The sequence below is a fragment of the Vanessa tameamea genome, chromosome 13, assembly GCF_037043105.1.
Source record: "Vanessa tameamea isolate UH-Manoa-2023 chromosome 13, ilVanTame1 primary haplotype, whole genome shotgun sequence".
NCBI lineage: Eukaryota > Metazoa > Arthropoda > Insecta > Lepidoptera > Nymphalidae > Vanessa > Vanessa tameamea.
The window spans coordinates 1,870,299-1,893,035 of NC_087321.1; the positions used below are offsets into that span (position 1 = coordinate 1,870,299).

The 22,737-nt window shown below is 31.3% G+C and overlaps 1 protein-coding gene across 4 annotated transcripts in view; it reads left to right on the forward strand.

Annotated features, from left to right (window-relative positions):
• Positions 1 to 22,737, forward strand: part of Tn (thin) — a 115,446-nt gene that overhangs the window by 49,638 nt on the left and 43,071 nt on the right. The window contains exon 4 of one of the 4 annotated variants that reach the window (XM_026636398.2): positions 19,642 to 19,669. The exons of the other annotated variants lie outside the window; for them this stretch is intronic. The gene's annotated coding sequence lies outside the window, so the exon portion shown is untranslated. The remainder of the gene's footprint in view (positions 1 to 19,641; positions 19,670 to 22,737) is intronic. 4 annotated transcript variants of the gene reach the window in all.

Sequence of the window (22,737 nt, forward strand, 5' to 3'; positions counted from 1 at the left end):
ACATTAAAAACTAAACACTCGATTTATTTTTAATAAATAATAGTATTAAATATAATATTTATACTATATATTACGTAGACATGATGCAGCTTTCTAGCAGTAAAAACATTTTTAAAATTGGATCCTTAATTCCGGAGATTGCCTCGTACATAAATAACCACAAACAAAAAAACCTCTTAATAATATTAGTATAGTTAGAATCAACGTGACCAATAGAGGGTATACTTGTGGCAGAATCTCATATTGCTTGCCTGAATGTTCCTAACGATGCTTGCCTCCAGCGTCTTCCATGGAAAGAACTGTACGCACAAATAGAATCTAAAAGTGACGTAGCCTCGTTGCAATTCGGGTTCTAATTAAATAGTATTATATTCTAATTCGTCCCACGTTGTCGTATAGATTTCTTATCGATACCATTTCTGTCAAGTCACCTAATCCAAAACCACAAACTTATTAATTTCTCGTATTATTTACTCCAAAATTTGAATTTTGTTATTAGGAGTAATCTCAACGCTTTGATAGCTAGCAATAATAATTAGAACTTTATGAAGGATCGGTAGCATCTTTGTAAATATGATAATTATGCAAACTTCTTAAGGGCCTCCGTGAATAATCTTTGAAGTTTGAATTTACGAATAAATTATTTTTAAGCCGTATAAAAAACGTCAAGAATCAAAATTTTCGAGTTTCTTTTTTCGTAAAAAATCGTACATAACTCGGTAATAACTTAATAATAGCAACATCTGTTTTGCTAAAAGGAAGAAGTTATTATAAACGAAAAACAAAATAAAGTATTCAATTTCGGTTTCGTTTTTGACAAGCCATGTGCCATAGTAAATATACCGTGATGATTGTCAAACATCGGAGGATACAGAGCTGCTTTTATTTGGATTGTACCAACGTAACAATAAGAAAAAAAGTCTCACGTTTATCATATTACAAAATGTTAAGCAATTACACTTTTTATAACAGTATTTTTAACATTCACTCGAAATTTCCATTCGGAATTCCACATCATTGAAATTTGAATAAGGCACGTGGAGTTCAAATGTTACAAGTCTCCAGTCACACGTACGGAAACGCCTCGTTTAAGGTTTCCTCACGGTAGCATCTTTCTTTTAAATTCGAAAAAGATTGTAAAAGGAGCGACTTATTTGCAGAGAAATTCAATTTTGGCGAAAACTTATTGACGATTTTATTCAGTTTTTGAGTATTTTTAAATAAATCGGATCGGGTTAAGTTCGTACTATTAATTATGTATATGTTAATACAAAAAATATGTAATAAGAATTTGTATGTACATAAAACATTTTTATGGATACGAATTTCAGTTTTGGGACTGAGTTTGTCAAGTGTTAAATTTGTTAACATTTGGTCCCATGGTGGGCGCCAGTTTGCTTTAACTATCTCTAAATAAACGAAAGTGAAAAGGGTCACCCATATTTGCACGTTAAATGGTCAAACAATGATTTTGTAATATTGTGTAATTCAAGAGTAATCTTTTTGCACAGAGCTGACAAAAAAACTTTAGGAAACCATCAATGAACAAGCAGGCATTTTTTGAATTATTCCCAGCAGTGGGATATTATGAGCTCCTACTTTACTTATTTTACGCTATAAAAATAATACAGCTAGTTCTTAAGTAGAAACGCTTCTTTCTTGAAATAAAAATAAAAACCGTAGACACTGCAACGCTTAGGAAAGTATACATCAAAGCCTAGAAGTCGTTAGGAGAGCATTAAAGATGATTTGCGGAAGCGTGTATAAAAGATGACGCGTTAAACCAGTGAGAGTCTGAAAAATTCCCTATTTTTTACACGCTATAAAATACAAGGAAAGATTTCTTGCAAATGCATTGAAAACATGTTCGTTGTTAAAATACAGAATATAGAACGAATAGAAAACGAAATATGTTTTAAGAAATAATACCTTGCACAAATGTTCTGTTAAACTTTTTAAGTAGGAATTTACCTTCTAAATCACTTATTAGGTTCACTTCAAGAACTCACGAGAGCAGAACTTTTTAGTCGGCTATAGGGATCATAATAATATTAACAATTTCTATATAACTACAAATCATATATTATTGGAGAAGTTATTTATTTTTCTGCCCACGGAATTTCGTCATCTACATTGATTTCATCACCATATAGACCTTTGTGAAAAGGATTTGGGCGCGAGTAATAAAGCAAGCTCCGAAAATGTTATTTCAACAAATGATTATGCGGCTCAAATCAGAATCTATAAAGAAACACAAGATCACTTGATAAAGGATTGTTTTTAAACGTTTTCCACATAAATGCTTTGGGTGCGTTCGTTATCATATGAAAAAATGAATTAAAGCATTTTAACTATAGAAATCTCAAGTTTTATACGTTGATTTAGGATATACGCTGTCCATTTTAAGCGTCTTGAGATTAATCATGACATCATAGAACGGTTTTGCTGGACATATTTCTTTTAAATGTTTTATGATTTATAATTTTGAACTCAATTAAAATTTAATTTTTATGTTCTGTTTTAGTCTATGAATATCTTTTGAAAATAATCTTCACTCGTAGAGAAGAATTAAGAATTTCTAGTATTCCCTTCTTCGAATGATATTTATTAATGCTTACTTATTTGTGCTTTGTCAACTCTTATATAGAAATTTTAACCATGAAAAGCTGCAAAATCTTCATCATTAAAATAATTTTTTTAAAAAGCAAAAGAATACGAAATAAGGTTTTCGATAAGAAAACAAAAAAAAAAAAACATGTCTGAAAAATATAAGTCGTCCTAATGAAAAGACGGCCTAACAAACATCTGGTATCAACGAGCCTGATCCAAAAGGAAAAGAACATAAAGGAATATCTGAAAAAAAAAACTTCTTTAATAAGATTATAACAATCTCATCAACGTTGAACATTCAGTTAGAAGACACGCAGGTATACTTGTAATAACAATAAAAGAAAATTGTTATTGGCGTGGTGAATCTTAATGTACCGCGCGATATCTTTTGAGGAAAGCACGATCCCTCCCGAACTGTATAAAGTTGTGAATTGAATTAGCCTGAAGTTTTCCAATGTTTACTTTGCGTTTTTCACTTGTTGTGTTATAATATTTACAAGGTTATCAAATTGCCTCTTGGCTCTAATGGTCCGATTATAATGCATCCCGAGGTCTCGTGTTCCGGGTCGGGAGAGTAAAAATATATTGAGTTTTTCATCCGAGGAATTCTCGGCCTGTCTGGAAGTTAACGTGTTTAATGCCATGTTTCGTTAATTAGGTTAAGTCGTTGGTCTTGAATCTTTCTGGTCGTAATACATTTGCCATTTCATTGGCTTATAAGAGTAATTTTGCACACTATTAACTGCTTAGAAGGTCCAGTGGTTACAACGCGTGCGTCTCAAACCATGATTGCGGGTTCAAACCCAGGCAAGAACTATTGAATTTCCATTTTGTGCCGAATGTTGTAGGAAAACGTAATCAAAAAACTTGCATATGTCTAAAATTAATGAAATTTTACCAAATGTGTATCCACCAAGCCGCACTGAAGCAGCGTGGTGGACTTAGCTGTATACCTTCCCATCAAAGAGACACGGCCTTTGCCCTACGTACCCATAAAAATGTCCTACCCACTTGACTATTCTCCCTTGACAAAAGCAGCCGTTACCGAAATAGGTATTAAATTCTAATTAAATACTTATAATTTTACTGTATTGTTTAAACTGTGACATTGTGATAGGATCTAAATAATAGTTAAACTAAGGAACTAGAACACAAAAATCACTTATTATATTTAAATCAAAGACATATCCTGTAATCATTATCCTTCTCACTTTGTAAAAAGTATAGTACTTTTGGACATATACGTACAGAGAACGTATAAAAACAGAAACGTGAATCGTTCAGTATTTTGTGTTATCACTGAATAATATCGTGTAACATGTTAACATTGATTATTTGTTTAAAAATATTCCTATTGAATATTTATACACCAGATCCATATAATTATGTTTAAACTATTTTAGTGATATTTCAAGATATAGTCTTAAAAGAGAACAAGCAAGGAGTACAGCATGACGTTTCGTTACGATTTGTAATAAAATACCCTAGAGGCATAACATCTTACGTGGTAGTAAGGCTTGTGTAAATCCGTTCAAGTAGGTACCACCCACTCATCAGATAATCTACCGCCAGTGATGTTGCTATTGCCAGAAATTTAGTATTGTTCAGCAACTTAGCAATTGAGCGAACTACAGGCACAAGGGAATTAACATTTTCATTCCCGAGGACGGTGGCGCACGTGTAATTAAAGGAATTGTTAATATTTCTTTGTTCGGCGGTTGTGACCACTTATCACCATGTAGCCCATTTGCTAGTCCGCATAGAACATTCCAGAATCAAAAATACCACATTTTCTATTGAAGCTAGCTGTTTGATTTTACCTGTGGAATGCCTACAGAAACTGTCAAGAAATTCACTGGTTAGTCATTTTTCAAAATAAATAGACAGTTAACAATCTCATCTCTCAGCCGAAGGACGTCCACTGCTGGACATAACCCAAAGATCGCCACAACGACCGGTCTTGTGCAGCCCGCTACCAGTTAACATTGCCATGAGACAATTCGTGTGTTATGGAAATACAAATTGAATATTAATGTTCGTGTTACATTATAAAACAAATATAAGTACCTCATATAAACAACGACATAAATGTGAGAAGTTGATAACTTTATGACGAGTCGTTGAAATTATCACTTTATGACCGAAATGTAAAACATTTTACGATCATTGTAATGATATATCGCGTATAACAATGTTTTGAACGTATGTCACTTTGTAGATATATATTTTGATACATTAATCGGTGGAAAACAAAGGAGAGAGCGATTAATTATTATTATATCACACTCATTTAAGTCCTAATTGACTTATGGTGATACGCTATTATGACACTTAAGTTCTATAATTATAATAGTCAATGTCGCATACTTCAATTTCTGACATTTCACGAGTTTCGCCTTTAAGAATAGGTCTACAGTTTTCATATTATTGCTACTCGCTCATTGTAGAACCGTTACTTGGTCGGTACGATTCAGCTAATGTAATGATACCATTACCACTTAGATTACGAGTATTGCACCATTTTTCTGAGTACTTTGAAGCATTAGCGCTAGAATCGTTATTTACAAAAGTAAAACCGTTCCAGTTAATAGTATCGTATGTTGGATCAATGTTTGTAGTCGGACCCAATCATGTATCGATGTTTGCCATTAAATTGGACCAAATATTTGAACATTTAATTAAATTGATTATTATAATATGGGTTGATACGTATTGTGATAGAAAAAATAAGGTTTTGAAAGTCGTAGATAGGCGAATTGGCAAATGGGCCATCTGATGGTAAGTGGGAACCACTGCCAATTGACGTTGTTCTCGTAAGAAATTTTAATTATTCCTCATATCTCCAATGCGCTTTTGCCTTTAGTCTTTAGAACTAAGATGTCATGTCACTTGTGCCTGTAGTTACAGAACAATACTGAGTATTGTTTTTTGGCGCTAGAATATCTGCTGAGTGAGTAGAAGCTACCCAGACGGGCTCCCACAATACCCTACAACAAAGTAAAACAATTGGTACATTAATAAGCCAAGGCAAAAATATTGTCTACAAGGTATTATTAGAAGACGGCAATAAAAGCTTTGGTCGAACAAAATATGGTTTAGTTATTTTATTATCAAACCTAATATAAATAATATTGTGAACTTTATAGCGTTTTTTGAATACTATTTAGGATTATAGTTTCTTGAGGGGCATAGCTATGTTTATAATTTTATTTTTTTTTGGTTCAAAAACATAATATCTAAATATTTTGAGATTTTCAGTTGAGGGGTCTTTTACGCAAATATTGAGCACAAAATTATTACAGGGCAATTATAATCTTCCGTGATTATGTCTTTGAAATAAACCTTATTACTAAAATCGACAATATCTTATTGTTATCTTGCATACTTTAAAAATGACATTTGACAAGGTATATTGTCATTTAAGTGATAAGCTACAACCTTTTCTTAGAAGTGGGTATCTGCAGAGTTTCCTGCCAATTTTCCTCATCCTAATACAGTGCATATTATTTATTACTCGAACAGACTCAGACAGCAAATATGCTGAATTTGACATTGTTAAAACATAATCATTATATAAACTCATAGTATGTCATATATACTATTACAAGAACAAGAATTCTCCCCTAATCAAATCAATAATTAAAGAAACCAAATTGTGAAGCGCAGTTACTAATATAATAATATTCTATAATGAAACAATTTCCGAAATACGTTGCATATTTTGGCACTAGTTTTATGTACGTGATATATTGGTTTAGTAGTATTTCCATTAGTCATTACAAATAATGGCTCCATATTCATTAGTTTATTTTTTTGGAATGATCGCGGTTTATAGTAGAGTGAATGGAAAAAGCGTTATGTCCTCCCCAGGGGAAGTGACCGTATATATTAAAAAGAGACAAACAGAAAGGTGTCTCTGTCTCTTTTTATTGGATACGGTTTATAATATTATGTTATTGTTGTTATTATTGTAATCAACTTTTCATTTTAAAAAGAGTACTTAAAACACACCAAGAAATAATACCCTCTTAACACTATAAAACTCTACTCAGACGTCGAGTCTGAAAGATCCCAGTGCCGAATATTAAACCTTGAATTACTAGACGCTTTAGTCCCTTCATTGACGCTTTCTTTACAAAAAAGTAACTCGTTTGTGATCTCAAACATTATGCCGTTAAACAAGCCAAAAAAAGAGGTTTCCTGTCTCGCCCTCCTCAGATTACAATTCAACCGAAAACCTTTTTTTTGCTCATAGACTGATAAACATTTTTTTTATTTTGTATTATTATTTGGAAATTCTGTAACATGACCTATGCCTTACATATTTTTATAGTGTTTATTAATTATGATGGATTGTAGTCACTTTCTATCAGTTGAGTATCCTGCTCGTATGCTACCTATCATATAAAAAAAAGATACAAGAATTCCTAGTGTGGGTAACATTGGGTGTATCACAATTGAGAATGTTGATTTCTTTTGTTATTTTTTTTTTTTTTTTTACATTTGGACTGTCATTTAATACATAATATAGCGAAAGAAAATTCGATCCAAAGATTCTCTTTTTATTTTAAGTAAACACTTCAGCTACGATAAAACTGTATGTATATATATTTGAATAAGAAGTATATACTATCATATTGGATTTTGCTTAACCAGACACCCGTCAAGAGATTTATGTCTGCATATGAATGGATTTTATTGAATAATATTCCGTTTCAAAGCGACAGTATTCAGTGGAGTCTTTGAGCTCAATCGTGACGGTCCCGATCTAAAGAGGAATAGTCTGCAACGTAAAGAAATTATTCTATACAAAGTATTTTTTTTTAATAAAAGAAGCATTACTTTTTCAAACGCCTCTATTGCCAAATTTAAATATTTTTGTTAAGGAACGCTTGTGTGCGAAAGGTTATTATACAATTTGTGAGTTCATGATTGACAGAACACCTGGGGAGTGACACGATTACCTCATGGCTAGTTATTTTTGATATTGAATATATGTAAATAATCACAAATTGGCAAAAAAAAAACATCCCGCTGGCTTTCTGCTTAGGTCAGGGTATTTTCTTTCAATGAGAAAGTGTAATGTTTTTGTAGCGAATAAAGGGATTTGATTTTATTTACAATCCTAACTTAATATTATAAATGCTGAAATTTTATTTGAAGATAACCATGAAATTTTAAAAATTTATGATGTTTGACACCTTCCCCTCTAACATTTGGCTCAACAAAGATGCCAATCAAACCTAGTGATACGATAGTTTTTTAATATCTCCGAATTAATCACACGAGGGAAACATAACAAAATCAAACGTTTCGATACAAAAATATTTCATTTATCTGAAGATATTCTAACATTTGTATGTCAACATGATTCCGACTATCAAACTCTTATCGAATTTAAATCTCAAAAACTCTCTTTTTAAACGAGTCTAATTCACTACGCTTCCCTTTTTGTACCTTTAAAATAAGACGACAGAATGTAATGAATAAATGAATTAATTTACAGCCCGTGTCACTCAGGATGACGTAAGGTTTCTAAGGATATAAATCTTATTATTCATTAAAATAAGACTTTTAGAAAAACACTCCTGGATTTAGTCTTGTGTTCCAACAAAGGTCTGATTAAGAACAACAATTATGGCTAAAATAATTGTAAATCTGATTATTTAAAAGATTATATGAGTTTCTTGCCGTTTTATCTCGCTTGTTGCCACTTTCCGAAAAGGTGGTAGAGTTGAAATATTGACGGTTCGAAAATGATTTACTGTAAAGTTTACTTGAATAAAATACATCAATCTCTTTAGGTATTTCAAAGTTATGATGGAATAAAGAAACTCCCATACATACCTGAACCCTAAAACATTTCACCCCGTTTTAAGCAGTTGTTTTTACAGTACTGCTTCTCTTTGGTAGAATTAGTGAGAGTGATCTCGTTGGAGACGTTCGTCAAACGCAATTAAACAATAAAATTATCAATGAAAGATAGCTTAAGCATAAACATATAAAAAAACTATTAAGTTATTTTATGTAAGTTCGATGGAGCTAAGTGAGATGACGTAAAGCGTTAAGTTTTATCACCTATAAAGCCTGGCTTTCCAACCTGAACCTTGATTGCATTTTAGTGACTTTTTTAATATACGATATATAATATTAATATACATAATAATTAAGAAATGAATGTAAATATACTATAGACTATCATTGCAAACGATAAAAATTGTGTGTAAAATGTCAACTCAACGTTACTAGGTTTTATTTGCTAGTGAAAACTGTTTCAGTTACAAGATTTATGCCACACATAGACACAGGCAAAGATAAGTTCTTCGTATATATTTTTAACAAGCGTTGATTTTAAAATATATTTCATTACAATATAATGAGTATGTTCTTAATTTACACGAATTAGTTATCTGTAACATTCGCTAATATGATTAAAAAAAATCAAAAATATCACTGTCACTTTTTTTAAACGTAAGTAAGATAGAATTTTTTTTTACTGTTCGTAGACAATAGCAGTGTAAGAAATGGCCATCATTTATAATTTAGCGCCAATGCGCCAACCTTGGAAACTAGATGTAATGTGTCTCGTGCCCGTATTTAATCTGGCTCATTTACGCTTCAACCTGTACCTGCATAGCATTTTAAATTGACGGTAGAATTACTACCGGACGGGAACGGTTTGTACCTAACCGTTCCCGTCTGGCTTCCACATAACCAAATAAATGAGACATACAAATAAATCGGCTAAAGTTTTTTTTCATATTAAATATCGTGTCGTTATCGTCACATTGAAGCAAGACTCTAAACTCCTAAACCGTCAGTTTAAAGTGGCACACTGAGCTATAAAATAAAACTCCAACTTGCATGCCATCTAAAGATTTCTTTAAACTTTGTTTATCCAATCAGGCTAGTAACATTTTAGTGCATTATTTTTGCTTAGTAATCATTCAAAATGTATAAAACATTATTATTGATTAATATAACTGATAATGTTATTTGTAATGAAGAACAACCTAAGTACCCTAGTAACCTAGTAATTCGATGGAATGAAAACATGAAAAGATTTCGGCAGAATTCAGGGGAATGTTCGACTATACGTGATTTTTACACATAGAACTCACATACTTTGGGTTGCTATTAAAAATTATGGATATAACTACCCGTACACAGTGGTACAGTGCATTGGCAAATTTAGGATCATATTTCTTGGGATTCCAAAGTCTTTGGGTAGAGTCCCCTTACTATAAAGTGTCCCCGTGTGTGTTATTCTGTTCTAAATGATATTCTTACTATCGAGTATGTAAACCGGATCAAAAATTCCGTATAAATCGGGATAAATCAAAGGTATATTATATATATATATATATATATATATATACTTCTAATTATTTATTAATGAATTCATTTTCATAACGTTTCAAGATGATAATCCTATTTTTTATCTATGTTTCTAATAACGTTTCATTATGGAAATAATCTCAACGAAAACAATAATCATTAATGTTATAATATATATTTATTATATTCCATTAATTCATCCTCATTATTATTAATTATCATGTTATTTTAGTTATCTACTATGTCCGTCGATTTCTACTCAACATCGTCATCATCATGAAGCACTTACAATTTGAAACCGTAACATTGGCAGAATATTTTGCGCTCAACGAGCGTAAAATTGAGCTAAAAAAGAAAAAAAAAAACAATTATTATGACGCACTTCAAAATTAGAATATCTCAATATAAATAATTTTCTATTCTAATCATTGATTAAAATGACATCATATCGATATAATTTTTTTTGTATATTGGAAATATGTGTATTTATTTAACCAGCAAAATAGTATCGCTGTTAATTCCATTTGTCACTATTTTAGTTAGATATCCTCCTCATATAGTATTCATTACTAGGGATTAGCGGATGTGCACGTACCAGATATTTTTACCACGCAGTCAATTTCCTAAAGCGGGAAATGAAATATAAGCATAATTAAAACTTATTAAGCATATTAAAACTTTACATAAGCCAAAGGAGAGACCTGTACGCTGCGAATTTTAGCTGTTAATAAAATGGAATATTAAGTAAAAATAATGTTCTATATAAACTTTATTAAAAAAAACCATAAATAAGTTATTTCCGAACGCTAATTTCAAAAATAAAAATATATGAGAAAAATCGGTAACTAGCTATAAAATATTATCTATTAATTTTCCGGGATAATGAGCACATATGTATATTTATTAATCCTAGATGTAAACTCTTATGATATTACATTGAACGACTTACATTAAAATCTAGCTAGTATGTTGTATACCAAAATTTAGTTGACAAAATACTTAATTTTTTGTTAAGATTTTTTTAAATAAACGTAATACAAGAAGGAAGTATTTCCTTTGTACCGTCATAAGGATATTTTTTTGTACAGGGAAACGCCTTATTTTCATCATAATAGCTTGACAGTTTAGTGAGCCAGAACGCCAAGGGTCGTTGGTTGAACCCTCCCCATCGAGCTCCTATACCTTTTCATAATGTAAGCGTTTACGCTTAGCCGAAGAATAAAAAATCACGTGTAATTTTAAAAAGAAATGTTTTTTCTAAAAAGAAAATTCAATTATACATCTAATAGAAACTTTACGGTATATTTTATGATATTAAATTAAAAATAAATGATGCATTCGATAAATAAATTTCACTAAACAAATGTATAGATTCGTTCAATTAATAGTTAATTATACAATATTGTAATTATTGCATTCATACATAAATTAGATTTTTACGTTTTAGATTTGAATATATCGTTAAATGTTAATTTTATTTCATAAAATACTATTAACGATCCAATTTTTGAAACTCATTCGTAGTCAATTATTATTGAACATTGTATGTAATTGTCTAACACAATATATAACTAATAAGTAGTTTATAATAATAAAAAATACGTGTGCGTCTCGGTACGTCCGACAGAAGTGATAACATAAACTGTCCAAAATACGGCTATGATCGTCCTCTCTCACTCTAATCAACAGGGGTTAGACTGAGAGGAGGAGACTGCCTACCGCTACCGTATGCGTAAGAGAAATGGAAGCGAGACAGACTACCGCCGTAACGCGTTACGTAACGAAGCGGTTTACCCTCCCATAGAAGTTATCACTTCAAAAATAGTGAACTTTTTTGTATGTTTGTGAAAGATGCAGAACAGATTAGCACCAATGACGGCGATTTAGAAGCTTGTAGAAACGTGGTACGGCTTAGGCTTATTAAGAGATGTACTATCTTAGATAGATTATATTCTTGTATATGACCTATAATAATCTCACTTTTTGGCGAAGGTCTCTTCTCTTCTTGAGAAGAATGCTTGCAGCTTATCTCATCTCGCTCTTCTATTGGGGATAGGGGATGATTTTCACCACTACCACACCGCACGAGATGAATTAAAAGCACAAACAAACATGCCTGGGCTTGAACCTGAAATCACCTGATAAGATTCTCGTATTCTGGTCACTTTGCAATTTTGGTTACACGGACATAGATCCGACATACCTTTGATGTCGTTGCAAACACTAATTAAGTTGAATCCACAAGATCTGCCAGAATTAAAGCGTGGGATTACCACGGAAGTTGATGATATTATATAATTAAAGTTACTTATTGTCATAAACGTACCAACTCCTTCAATTGACAATTATTTATAAGAAAGAGGGAAACAAATGCTCGACAGGTCAGACTTCTACGAAGCAGAATCGGAATAAAAGAGTACAAACCAGAGACAGCTAACGAGAACACCTAAAACCTTCGCCTAAAATCCAATAATGGTCTTTGTAAAAAGAAATATTTCATTCAGCAATATATATTTTTACAAATTACAATGTGCATCTATGTATACTAATGTTATAAATGGGAAATAACTCTGTCTGTCTGTTGCTCACGGAGGACATAGGTGCTTTATGTCTAACGCCTAACGACCAACCTAAAAACGCGAGTGAGGCTGCGGGCAAAGGCTTCTAATACCTAAATGTATAAAAAACGTTTCATATTCTTAAAAACTCGGCAGATACTTTAAACGATTATCTAGTATTTATATTATAACCTTTACTAAAAATTTAATTAACTTGTTTTTCACGTCATACAAATAATAATTAGTCATATTATGTTTAGTGTTTCTTTAAGAACGAGTATTACTGTGAACTAAAGTAGCCGTTTTACTCGTAATTAGTTAACTCTTTTTTCAGCAAGTATCTGGTATCCTTCGTAAAATAAATACATTGCAATTTGTAACTCAGAATCAAATAAATTATTTAGAAAGCAATAATGATCTATCCACTTGTTCTAATGTATTGAATACAACACGCGGGATTATCAAATATTTGGGAACTAAAATACAAATACACTAGTTCTAAACTTTTTAAGAAATATTTAACACTAGTACAATTTACCTACTTCGATGTGATAACAAAGGTAATGATTTTAGCAGTCTATATGAAAATATCATTTTTAAGGGACGGCCAGAACGATGTTCCGTTACCCTAATCCCTTCGTAATAAGGAAGGTAGTCTTCAACCTTAACCTTAAAGGGAAAGGAGGCCTTGGCCCAACAGTGGGAAATTTACAGGCTGTGATTATACAATGCGGTCTAGGATATATGCAGGACACACAGTCGATCTTCGACTGTTCAATTCTGAAACACTACTAGTAAGTTTTCTCTAGTTTAATTTCCGTTTACAAAACTCGCGCTGGACAATAAAGTTGATGATTGAAGTTTGAGTTCCACACCAAAAAAGGCGCTTGAGATTCTGTATGAATGAAGGCTCTGTTTGAATTAGTTCGAATATGTCTTCTTTGTTTATTCGATAGGCATATATCGATTGCACATCATGAAGAATTAATTTAAAGAAATTTACTAAGCGTTATGTTTTTGGTAAAAAAATCGACTTTTTTCAATGTGCACTGTGGGATAAATAGGAAACCTGATGGCGAGTGGTCACCACCGCCTATAGACATTGGCATTGTAAGAAATATTAACCATCTCTTAAATCAACGGAATTAAGATGTTACGTCCGTTGAATCCACTTCCTTCAAAAGTTTTGTGAACATATGACGTGTAGGATATACGTACACAAATGGTCTTGTACATCACCACCATGAAAATAATTATCATAAGCAAACAATAATTTTCGAATGCGTAAATTTACTTTCATTTGAACATAATGTAATAAGCACGGGTAGGTATTTCGGTCACGATTCTGTCACACCTTCTTGATCCTTACTCCGCAGAATTAGGATTAATCTAATTACAACTCGCTTGCTTTTGTTTATTTTCTTTTGATATAATGTCCAAATTAGGGCATAAAAATGTATAGAATAAACCATATATCAGTAGTCAATAGTATTAATGTAAATTAACTTTAGTCTATTTTGTAATATACATGCTGAAGGGCGAATGCTCAGTACTCAAAATCTCCATATACATTTGCCCTACCACCAACAAACCAATGTACTACCAACCTTGGATACTAAGGTTTTAATAGTATTCACACCGGCTTACTCATCATTTAAACCACAAAGCATTACAAAATATTGCTATTTGACGGTAGAATTTGTGGTGAGTGGGTGACATAACCCTATCGCCTAGAGGTCGTAGTTTGTTTTGTGTAATAACTAGCCGGACGGTCAAATGTACCACCTAATGGTAAGTGGTCACCATAAACATTGGCGCTGTAAAAAAGAACAACCATTTCTTACATCACGCCAATGCGCCACTAACCTTGGGAGCTAACTTGTAAAGTCCCTTGTCCCTGTAGTTACAATGTTACAGTAGAATATCTGATGAGTGGGTGGTACCTACCCAGACGGCCTTGCACAAAGTCCTACCATCAAGTATAAGTTAATTAAATATGAAAAAAAAAAACCTGATACGTTTCTGTATAACAATTTAATATATCTAACAATACTGTTTCTGTATGAAAATTTAGTATTTCGTACACGTACACTAATAATGTCAAAATGTTTACATTATCATATATTTGCTTAAAATCATAATACTATCAAAGTAACGAGACACGCAGCGCTCCTGTTTTAATATTTAAAATGAACCCTAATAATTTTGGTGAAGGTTTTGAATTGGTGAAATCCTGTAACCGATATGTACCAATAATAATTCATTATTATTTAAGTACTTATTATGAAATGCTTGGACCTGTTTTATACATCTTTACTAATATTATAATTCTGTCTGTCTGTCTGTCCAAATTTGATGAAATTTGGTATAAAGTTTGAACCCTTGAATTTTTTTTCACCCAAAACATACAAGCCCCTTACACGATAGTGAAACCTAAGATTAAAACTATTTTTTTAATGGTATAGGTACATGGTCGGACAAATGGGCCATCTGATGGTAAGTGGTCACCGCCATCTATAGAGTTAGCTTGTACAACGCCTTACCACCAAGTAAATAGTATTTAATATATGAGCATATACTTTGTTGTAATTAGCTAATGGTACTCATCAAAGATCACATAGATATTGCCACTGTAAAAATGCATAACAATCACTCGTGATCAGATTACGTCGTAATCATTATTATTATTTAAAACAATTATAGGTTTTCTTGGATATTTATACAAACATAAACGTAAAGGCAGATCATTATGGTGGGGTTAGTGGTGCACTGTCAAGTAAAAAAGTACCGTTCTGCGCTTCGTTAGAAGGGTTCTGTTCTGAAGACCAATCCAGAGGTTATGGGTTCGAACCGGGGTTTTTCAGTCGAAAATTTCTCAAAAACAGCCTGAAGTCTGAAAGGCTAGGTTTACATTCCCGTGTCTCAAAAAGCATTCATCATTCATAATCGCTGGTACTGAATCAACGAATCGGTATAAAATTTAAAACACATAGATATTTTTTAAAATATCTACATAGTATATAATAAAGTCGCTTTCCACCATCTGTAAGCTTAAATCTTTTAAACTATGCAACGGATTTTAATATGGTTTTCATCAATAAACACAGTGATTCAAGGGGAAGGTATAATACGTGTACTTTTCTAGGCGGTTTGTTCTTCAATCTTCATGTTGTATATAAATCATCAAAATACTATGTACACATTCATAAATAATTATTTTGTTTTTCGCAATAATATTCTTAATTTTTATTAAAAATTTATTTATAAATTCATACTAAAATTTAAATTGACTACGAAAATATATTGCATCTTATTTAATCTTTTACGTAAGAATTCTTTTGAATTCACTGAAGCGACCGCTAAAACCACAAACCCTTGATCGAGGTTTCGTAAGCTCGCTACTTCTACCAAAACATTTTCCTTGATAATAAAAGCGATTAAATATATACCACAGATAAAATAAGACTTATTTTAAAAAAATAAGATTCGAATGTTTATGACAATATCGATAATTATTATTATCACTAGTTCAGTGTATTCGGTCTTTAATTTTTACTCGTTAAATAGATTTTCTATGCATTTTGTCATAAGTTATTGTGTAAGTAATTATAATTAGACACAGCAATCAACAAGCAATATTATTTTAACAGATTTATGCTCACTAAACAAATAATTTTGTAAGACCTAAAATTACCTTAATTTTGGAAGACCCAATATGCTAAAAAGGTAAAGGTCTGAAATTCTATAGATTTCGGTTTTCAAGTATTCTAGCAACTGTATTGCCTTTTGCGATATTCAAGTATTGCCTTTAAATAGTTGAGTTTCTTTAGTAAGTAGTACTAATTGAGCAAAATAATGATAACAGCGGATTTTTATTTCAAGATTCTGATCATTGATCAGAATCTGTGATAAAAAGCAAAAATTCAGCTTGTAAAGACGAAACTGAGTTCTTAGCAAACGAACGCGAACGCTTTGTAAAAAAATCTATCATAATGAAACGATTATTCATCATCGTAACCGTAAAAAGTAAATACAACTCAATTTCTCGGACCGTGGATGGTTAATATATATACATCGTAATAATACTATGGAAAAGTTTGTATGTTATATGAATAAGTCTGTTTATCAATTCAAAAATAGAATTTCATTCAAAATAATTCCATAATTAATAATCATGAAAATTTCGACCACCGAGCATACACCAGAATCTGTTATTAATTATTTGCTAGAATTATACATACATAAAAATACATCATTTTTATTGAAAACAAATCTTTCTGGTTAGTTTATATGTGTGCATTAAATAATATTCGTGCTACCATAAAACTAGGATTACTAAATAGGAAACGGATCGAATAAATACTTTTATCGGTAACGTTTCTTTTGGAAGTTTTACTAAATATTTTGTTAATGAAAAGTATTGGGACGAAATCTGGGATCGTCACTTATAATGATGAACATTATATTATTATGTTCGCGTTGAACGTGAACTACACTAAACCAAGATACCTGCGGTGTTTGTGACGTAATTAATAGGTGAAGAAGAAGCGGTAACAGGAAATGACGTAAGGGCGTATAATTAATTACAGCTAAGGAATTTTGTTACAGTTCCAACCCCACTTGATGCTTTTCGATATATATCATTATAAATACATATTTTATTTTATAATGTATTACTTACTGGTAACACTTGTTGTATAATTGATTATTATAAATGCGAAATTGCTTGCTTATATCTCGAATAAGCTCGAACAGAAACGACGAATTTCAATAAAGTGAAATAACAAAAAAAAAAACGCGTGTGTGCTACGTTGACTTAACCTAATTTAATATTGAAATTGATTTTCGAAGCCAGACAGACTAGCGCCGTAACGCGTTACGTAACGAAGCTGTGTACCCTCCCGATAAGAAGTTATCACTTTAAGAATAATAAAAAAAAGATTCAATTGTTTTTTTTTTCATAAAGGAATACATTTAAAATTTATAATTAATTCCAAATTCAAATAAATAACGTTATAATCACGTGCCCTTTTAAAACCCAATCGTTCTTAAAAACTAATATTCTCTTGCGAATTTATAATATGAAAATAAATTATTCCTTATATGAAACGACAATTATATTAAAGCATAATTTATTTCGCATATGATAATAATAATGCTACATTATCACTTAACGGTAACGTTATTAGCTGAATACTGAAATGTTATATTACAGTGCCTTTGAGAATGCCTTTGCCGCGATTTTCATAACTCATTTATAACGACATAACATTACGACGTACTCATATCGAATCAAAATGTTACGTTCAAGATATATTGTAGAGACGTATTTATCGTTTAATAGATTTATACCGAATTGTTTTGATTTATAATTTAATTTAATTATAAAATGTCTGTTTTTTATTCTTGCAACGTTTTTGAAAAACGTTAAGTTATATGTAACGGAATGATAATGAAAATTGAACTAGTTAAATATTTTAAATAAAATTAATATTCATAAATTTTATATGTAATTGTTTTTAACTAATATAAATTTGTATTTCAAATGTTTGAAAGAATAATTACTGAGCGTTTTTCCGGTTCTTCTCGGTAGAATATACATTTGGAACCGGTGGTAACTATAGGCACAAAAATAACCTATTAATATCCAAGGGGGGTTGAGCATTGACTATGTAAGGGATGATTCATATTTCTTACAACGTTAATATCTAAACGTAAATATCTTATTCAATTTTTTTTTTAGGAATTTTGAAACCTATGACTGGTTTTATTTTCATTTTATTTAATTATAAGCTGCAAGTCACTTATCTACATTTGGCGCCAAAATTATGAGACTTTATTTAAATGAAATTAATAATGTTAAATACTATATTAGTTTAGTTAGAATTGAAGTCTGTCGATAACATTTTAATTTTATTTACGTTTTACATTTTTTTTCTCTCTAAAATTAATTCTTTCTTAAACCGTAATAATTTAGTAAATTGCAATCAAGAATCCTCTTTATTTTTCTGCACATCTAGGCTGGAGCTCTTCAAAATGAGATCATAACCATTTTTTTTATGTGCAGCTATCGTCCCATAATCACTGGGACAAAAATTGGCTTACGCCATTAATATTTAAGATTGGCGGTGGTGATCACCGCCGGTGTCGATACACCACTTTGCATAACAAATTTATAAAAATACGAGCAATTCCACGGTCGAAACTTGGTATATTATAGTACAAGTTCACGCCTCATGGACGATTCAACAGACCGAAAACTCTCCGCGTTAGAGTGACATTAAACATGGAAATTTAGTTACTAAGAGTATAATATCAGAGTATGTGAATTGATATTGTAGCGAAAAAGGCACGCTGAGCACTTAAAATTTGCTAAGCATAAAATAAACGCTAAAAAGAATATTTTATTCGGCGTTGTAAAAAAATGTCTCGTTTATTAAAATTAAGAAAAATGCAACAAAAGATAAAAAGCTCTTAAATTATTTTGAATGATCAATTTTTTTTTTGTAAGACCCAATAAATTAATAATTTTATTTATTGGGTCTTACCAAAAAAAAAAACGAACGAACTGAAATATGTTTGGTTTATGAATGTTGTTTTTATTATTGATCTAAAAATAAGGATGACTAAGCATGAAAGGATTATCGATGAACATATCTATATTGTTTCCTGCGTCTATCAGTGGTTGATTTTTAATGTAACTCGAAATGACAAAAGCTTAAACTCTATCAATACGAAAGGACTTTACGTTCCAGGAAATGAAGGGTCACGAATACATCAGAAGCATTAATAATCCCTACGTCTTAGAGGATTAAGACATACAGTCAATGTCAAAATTAGGTATTTCATTTTAACATTAAACTGGTCAGTCGTACGTCTTTTTGAAATCGACTGTACCTTTCTCCTCAGAGTGCCAATTATAGTGATAATTTACAAAACTATGTTTCTATGTTACAATCTAAATCTACTAGAACGCAATTAATTTCGAATTTGTGAACGTACTTCGTATAAAGCTCGTGATATTAAACATCGGTTTGATTAACAGAAATTGCTATTTAAATTTGCAGGTGTTTTTTTTATCACAGAAACAATTAATTATTATATTTAATTAATTATTTCTTATTTTACTTTACAGGTACATCTTAAACTTCAACGTCACATAGGTAAGCAGTATTTTTATCACACTGATAATGAGGGAGCATAAAATACTTAAAGCCTACTTGTATCAATATTTCAATTTTAATAAACCTAAAAAGTGAATTCATATAGCAGTGTATTACGCATTTGACCTAAATGCAAATAACGTAAAATCATGTGCAACTAAAATAAACAATTCACTACGAAATACGGAACAAACAAAATATTACAAAAGAAAGTTTTAAAAATAAACGACGCACGTAAATGACTTGTAATGTATTGCAGTTTGCGATTGTATAAGGACAGCGCAGACAAAAGTACGATTGAATTACGTTACGTACGTAGAGATATACCAATGTACAATCAAATAAAATCTAAAAATGCTGTCCTTGTTTTAAATTCACTAAACCTATAAAATTATTGGATTACTGGAACATGAAAATATATATAGATTTAGTTCTTGTAATTCCAATGCCTACTATTTTGTTCGAGAAGGCATTCACTTATGCTGGTTTGTATGAAAGAAAAAATTAAGATGTATGTTTTTTATTAAATTTTAAATGAATTGCTATAATAGAAGTTTTGATCAAATAAGTATGGTCCAGTAGTAAGATGACGTCAATCTTAACCAAAGATTGCTGATGTGCTTAATCATCGTTGAAATTCATCTCGTGTTAAACGATGGAGTAAAACATTGTGACGAAAATTTGATGAAGCAGATAAAAATCTATGTGTTCACTAATCCGCATTGCAACAACATAGTGGAATAGACTTCGAACCTTCATTTCAAAAGTACCGGCTTTAAAACTTTTGTTTATTATCTAATACATAATTTACTTGGTGGTATCAGATATCACTCATCAAATTTTCTGCCGCAAAACAGGAATACTCGGTATTGTTATGTCCCGGCTTGAAAGGTGAGTGAACCAGCGTAACTACTGACACAAGGGACATAACATCTTAGTACCCAAGGTTGGTGGTGCATTGGCCATGTAAGGGTTGGTTAATATTTCTAACAACGCCAATGTCAATGGACGATGTTGGTCATTAGAAAGTCGGTCTATCTTCCACATAAAAAAAACAATTAAGTGTCTTGTCTGATGTTTACACATTTTAAGAGTAATTTCGAATATTTTTACTTTTTATTATGTGGCAGCAAAAGTCGTAATTATATTAACTTAATACTGTAATGGCTCAGTCGCTTTATGCTTACCGAGGATATAATTTATATAAAAAAACCAGCGTTCTATAATATTTATGTGTAATGAAAATGGTACATTTTGTCCGTATCGTATCTTATGATTATGCAAATATTATTCGTAATGGGAGTACTAATTTAATTCAGAAAATAAAAAATAGGTTTAAAATTAGGAAATAAATAAATAAAAATGTAAGCTTTTCTAAATTTATTATAGGTATTAATGTATTGTTTCGTTTCGTTTTCGATTATGATATTTATAATCTTAGTGGAGTGCCTAGAGCGTCAAAATCATACAAACCTCGGACTTTTGTTATAGTGGATAAAAACATATTAACATAAATAAAAAAGTTTATCTATTGAAAATTTGTGCATTTGATTTTTTTTTAAATAGATGATTCAAATAGTATGAGGCATTTTAGGCTGTAAAATGATTTTTTATATCCAAATTAAGTTAATTTATATTTTTTTATAAGCATAATAAGTGGGAGAATGGAGTAATTTAATGATAATAGAAAAAAAAGTAACATTTAAAATAAAATTTTGGTTCATTTAGGCATTTTAAGTCATGGATCTGCATCAAATATTCTCTTCCACTTCAGTTATTTTAATGGTAGGTAAAGTATTGAAGCTAACTATTCCCGTTGCATTGTAAGCATGCTAAACTACAATAGGTATAAACCACTCTTCCGACATCTACAAGCAGGTCGACGCCCTTTTGGCGAACATTTTGCTTCTTCTTATAAATTTCAATATATTTTTGTCGACAACTTGCATAGGCATAAACGAATTTAGTTTGCAGTTGAGGTAATTATCCATCCTATCGTTCGCTCGAAGCAACTCTCAAAGTGGTTACTCGTCTGCTTATTTTTATGATTTCACCCAAACGTAACTCACAATTTGTTTCGTATGATGAAATAAATTTTTCACATAGTATGCAACTATGCTTAACAGCCATGATACTGGTACATGGTTTATCCATTTTTTGAAACCTATAATAAATAAAAGTCCATACAAGCAAGTTCGTTAGCTTTATGATATTGAAAAATATATAAATATAAATTTCTTATAAAATGACAAGTTCATTTTCAATTATATGTTTTTTAGTCAATTCACCTCTGAAGAGAATGAAAAATGAATGAAAATGAAGTGGCGGCAGGTTACGAGAACAATTTGTGCTCCCATATTCCCCTTAAACTTAAAGGGAAGATCTATAAGGCCATGGTCAGACCTGCTGTTCTATATGGATCAGAGTGTTGGGCTACAAAAGAGATTGAAAGACAACTGCATGTGGCGGGGATGAGAATGTTTGAGGAATGTGTGGTGTTACGCGAATGGATAGAGTGAGGAATGAGTACATAAGAGGGAGTTTAAAGTGGCACCGGTAACCGAGAAGCTATTTGGAAACCGGCTGTCATGGTATGGGCATGTTATGCGAAGAAATGAGGACCATGTTGTGAGGAAGGTCTTGAGCATGGGTGTGGATGGATATAGAGGTAGGGGACGACCAAAGAAATGATGGATGGATTGTTTGAAAGGCAATATGGTTAGAAATAATGTTACTTATGAGATGACGTCCGACAGAGAGAAGTATGGAAGAAGAAGATATGCTACGCCGACCCCAAGTAAAATTGGGATAAGGGAAAGAGGACTTAGTGAATTCACCTCTTCTAAATCCTTTAACTACATTCTACCATTAATATTAAATATAATTAAGCGTAAAATAACATCAATATGAAGTCAGAAAATATAGCTAGAAACAAATGTATGCATTATTTAAATTTAATAAACCCAGTTTATTCATTCGTAGATACTTACTTCTCGTATAAAGCTGCGTTATACTGTCAGAAGAACCATAATAAAAGATTTCTTGGACAAATAAAATTTACTGCAATA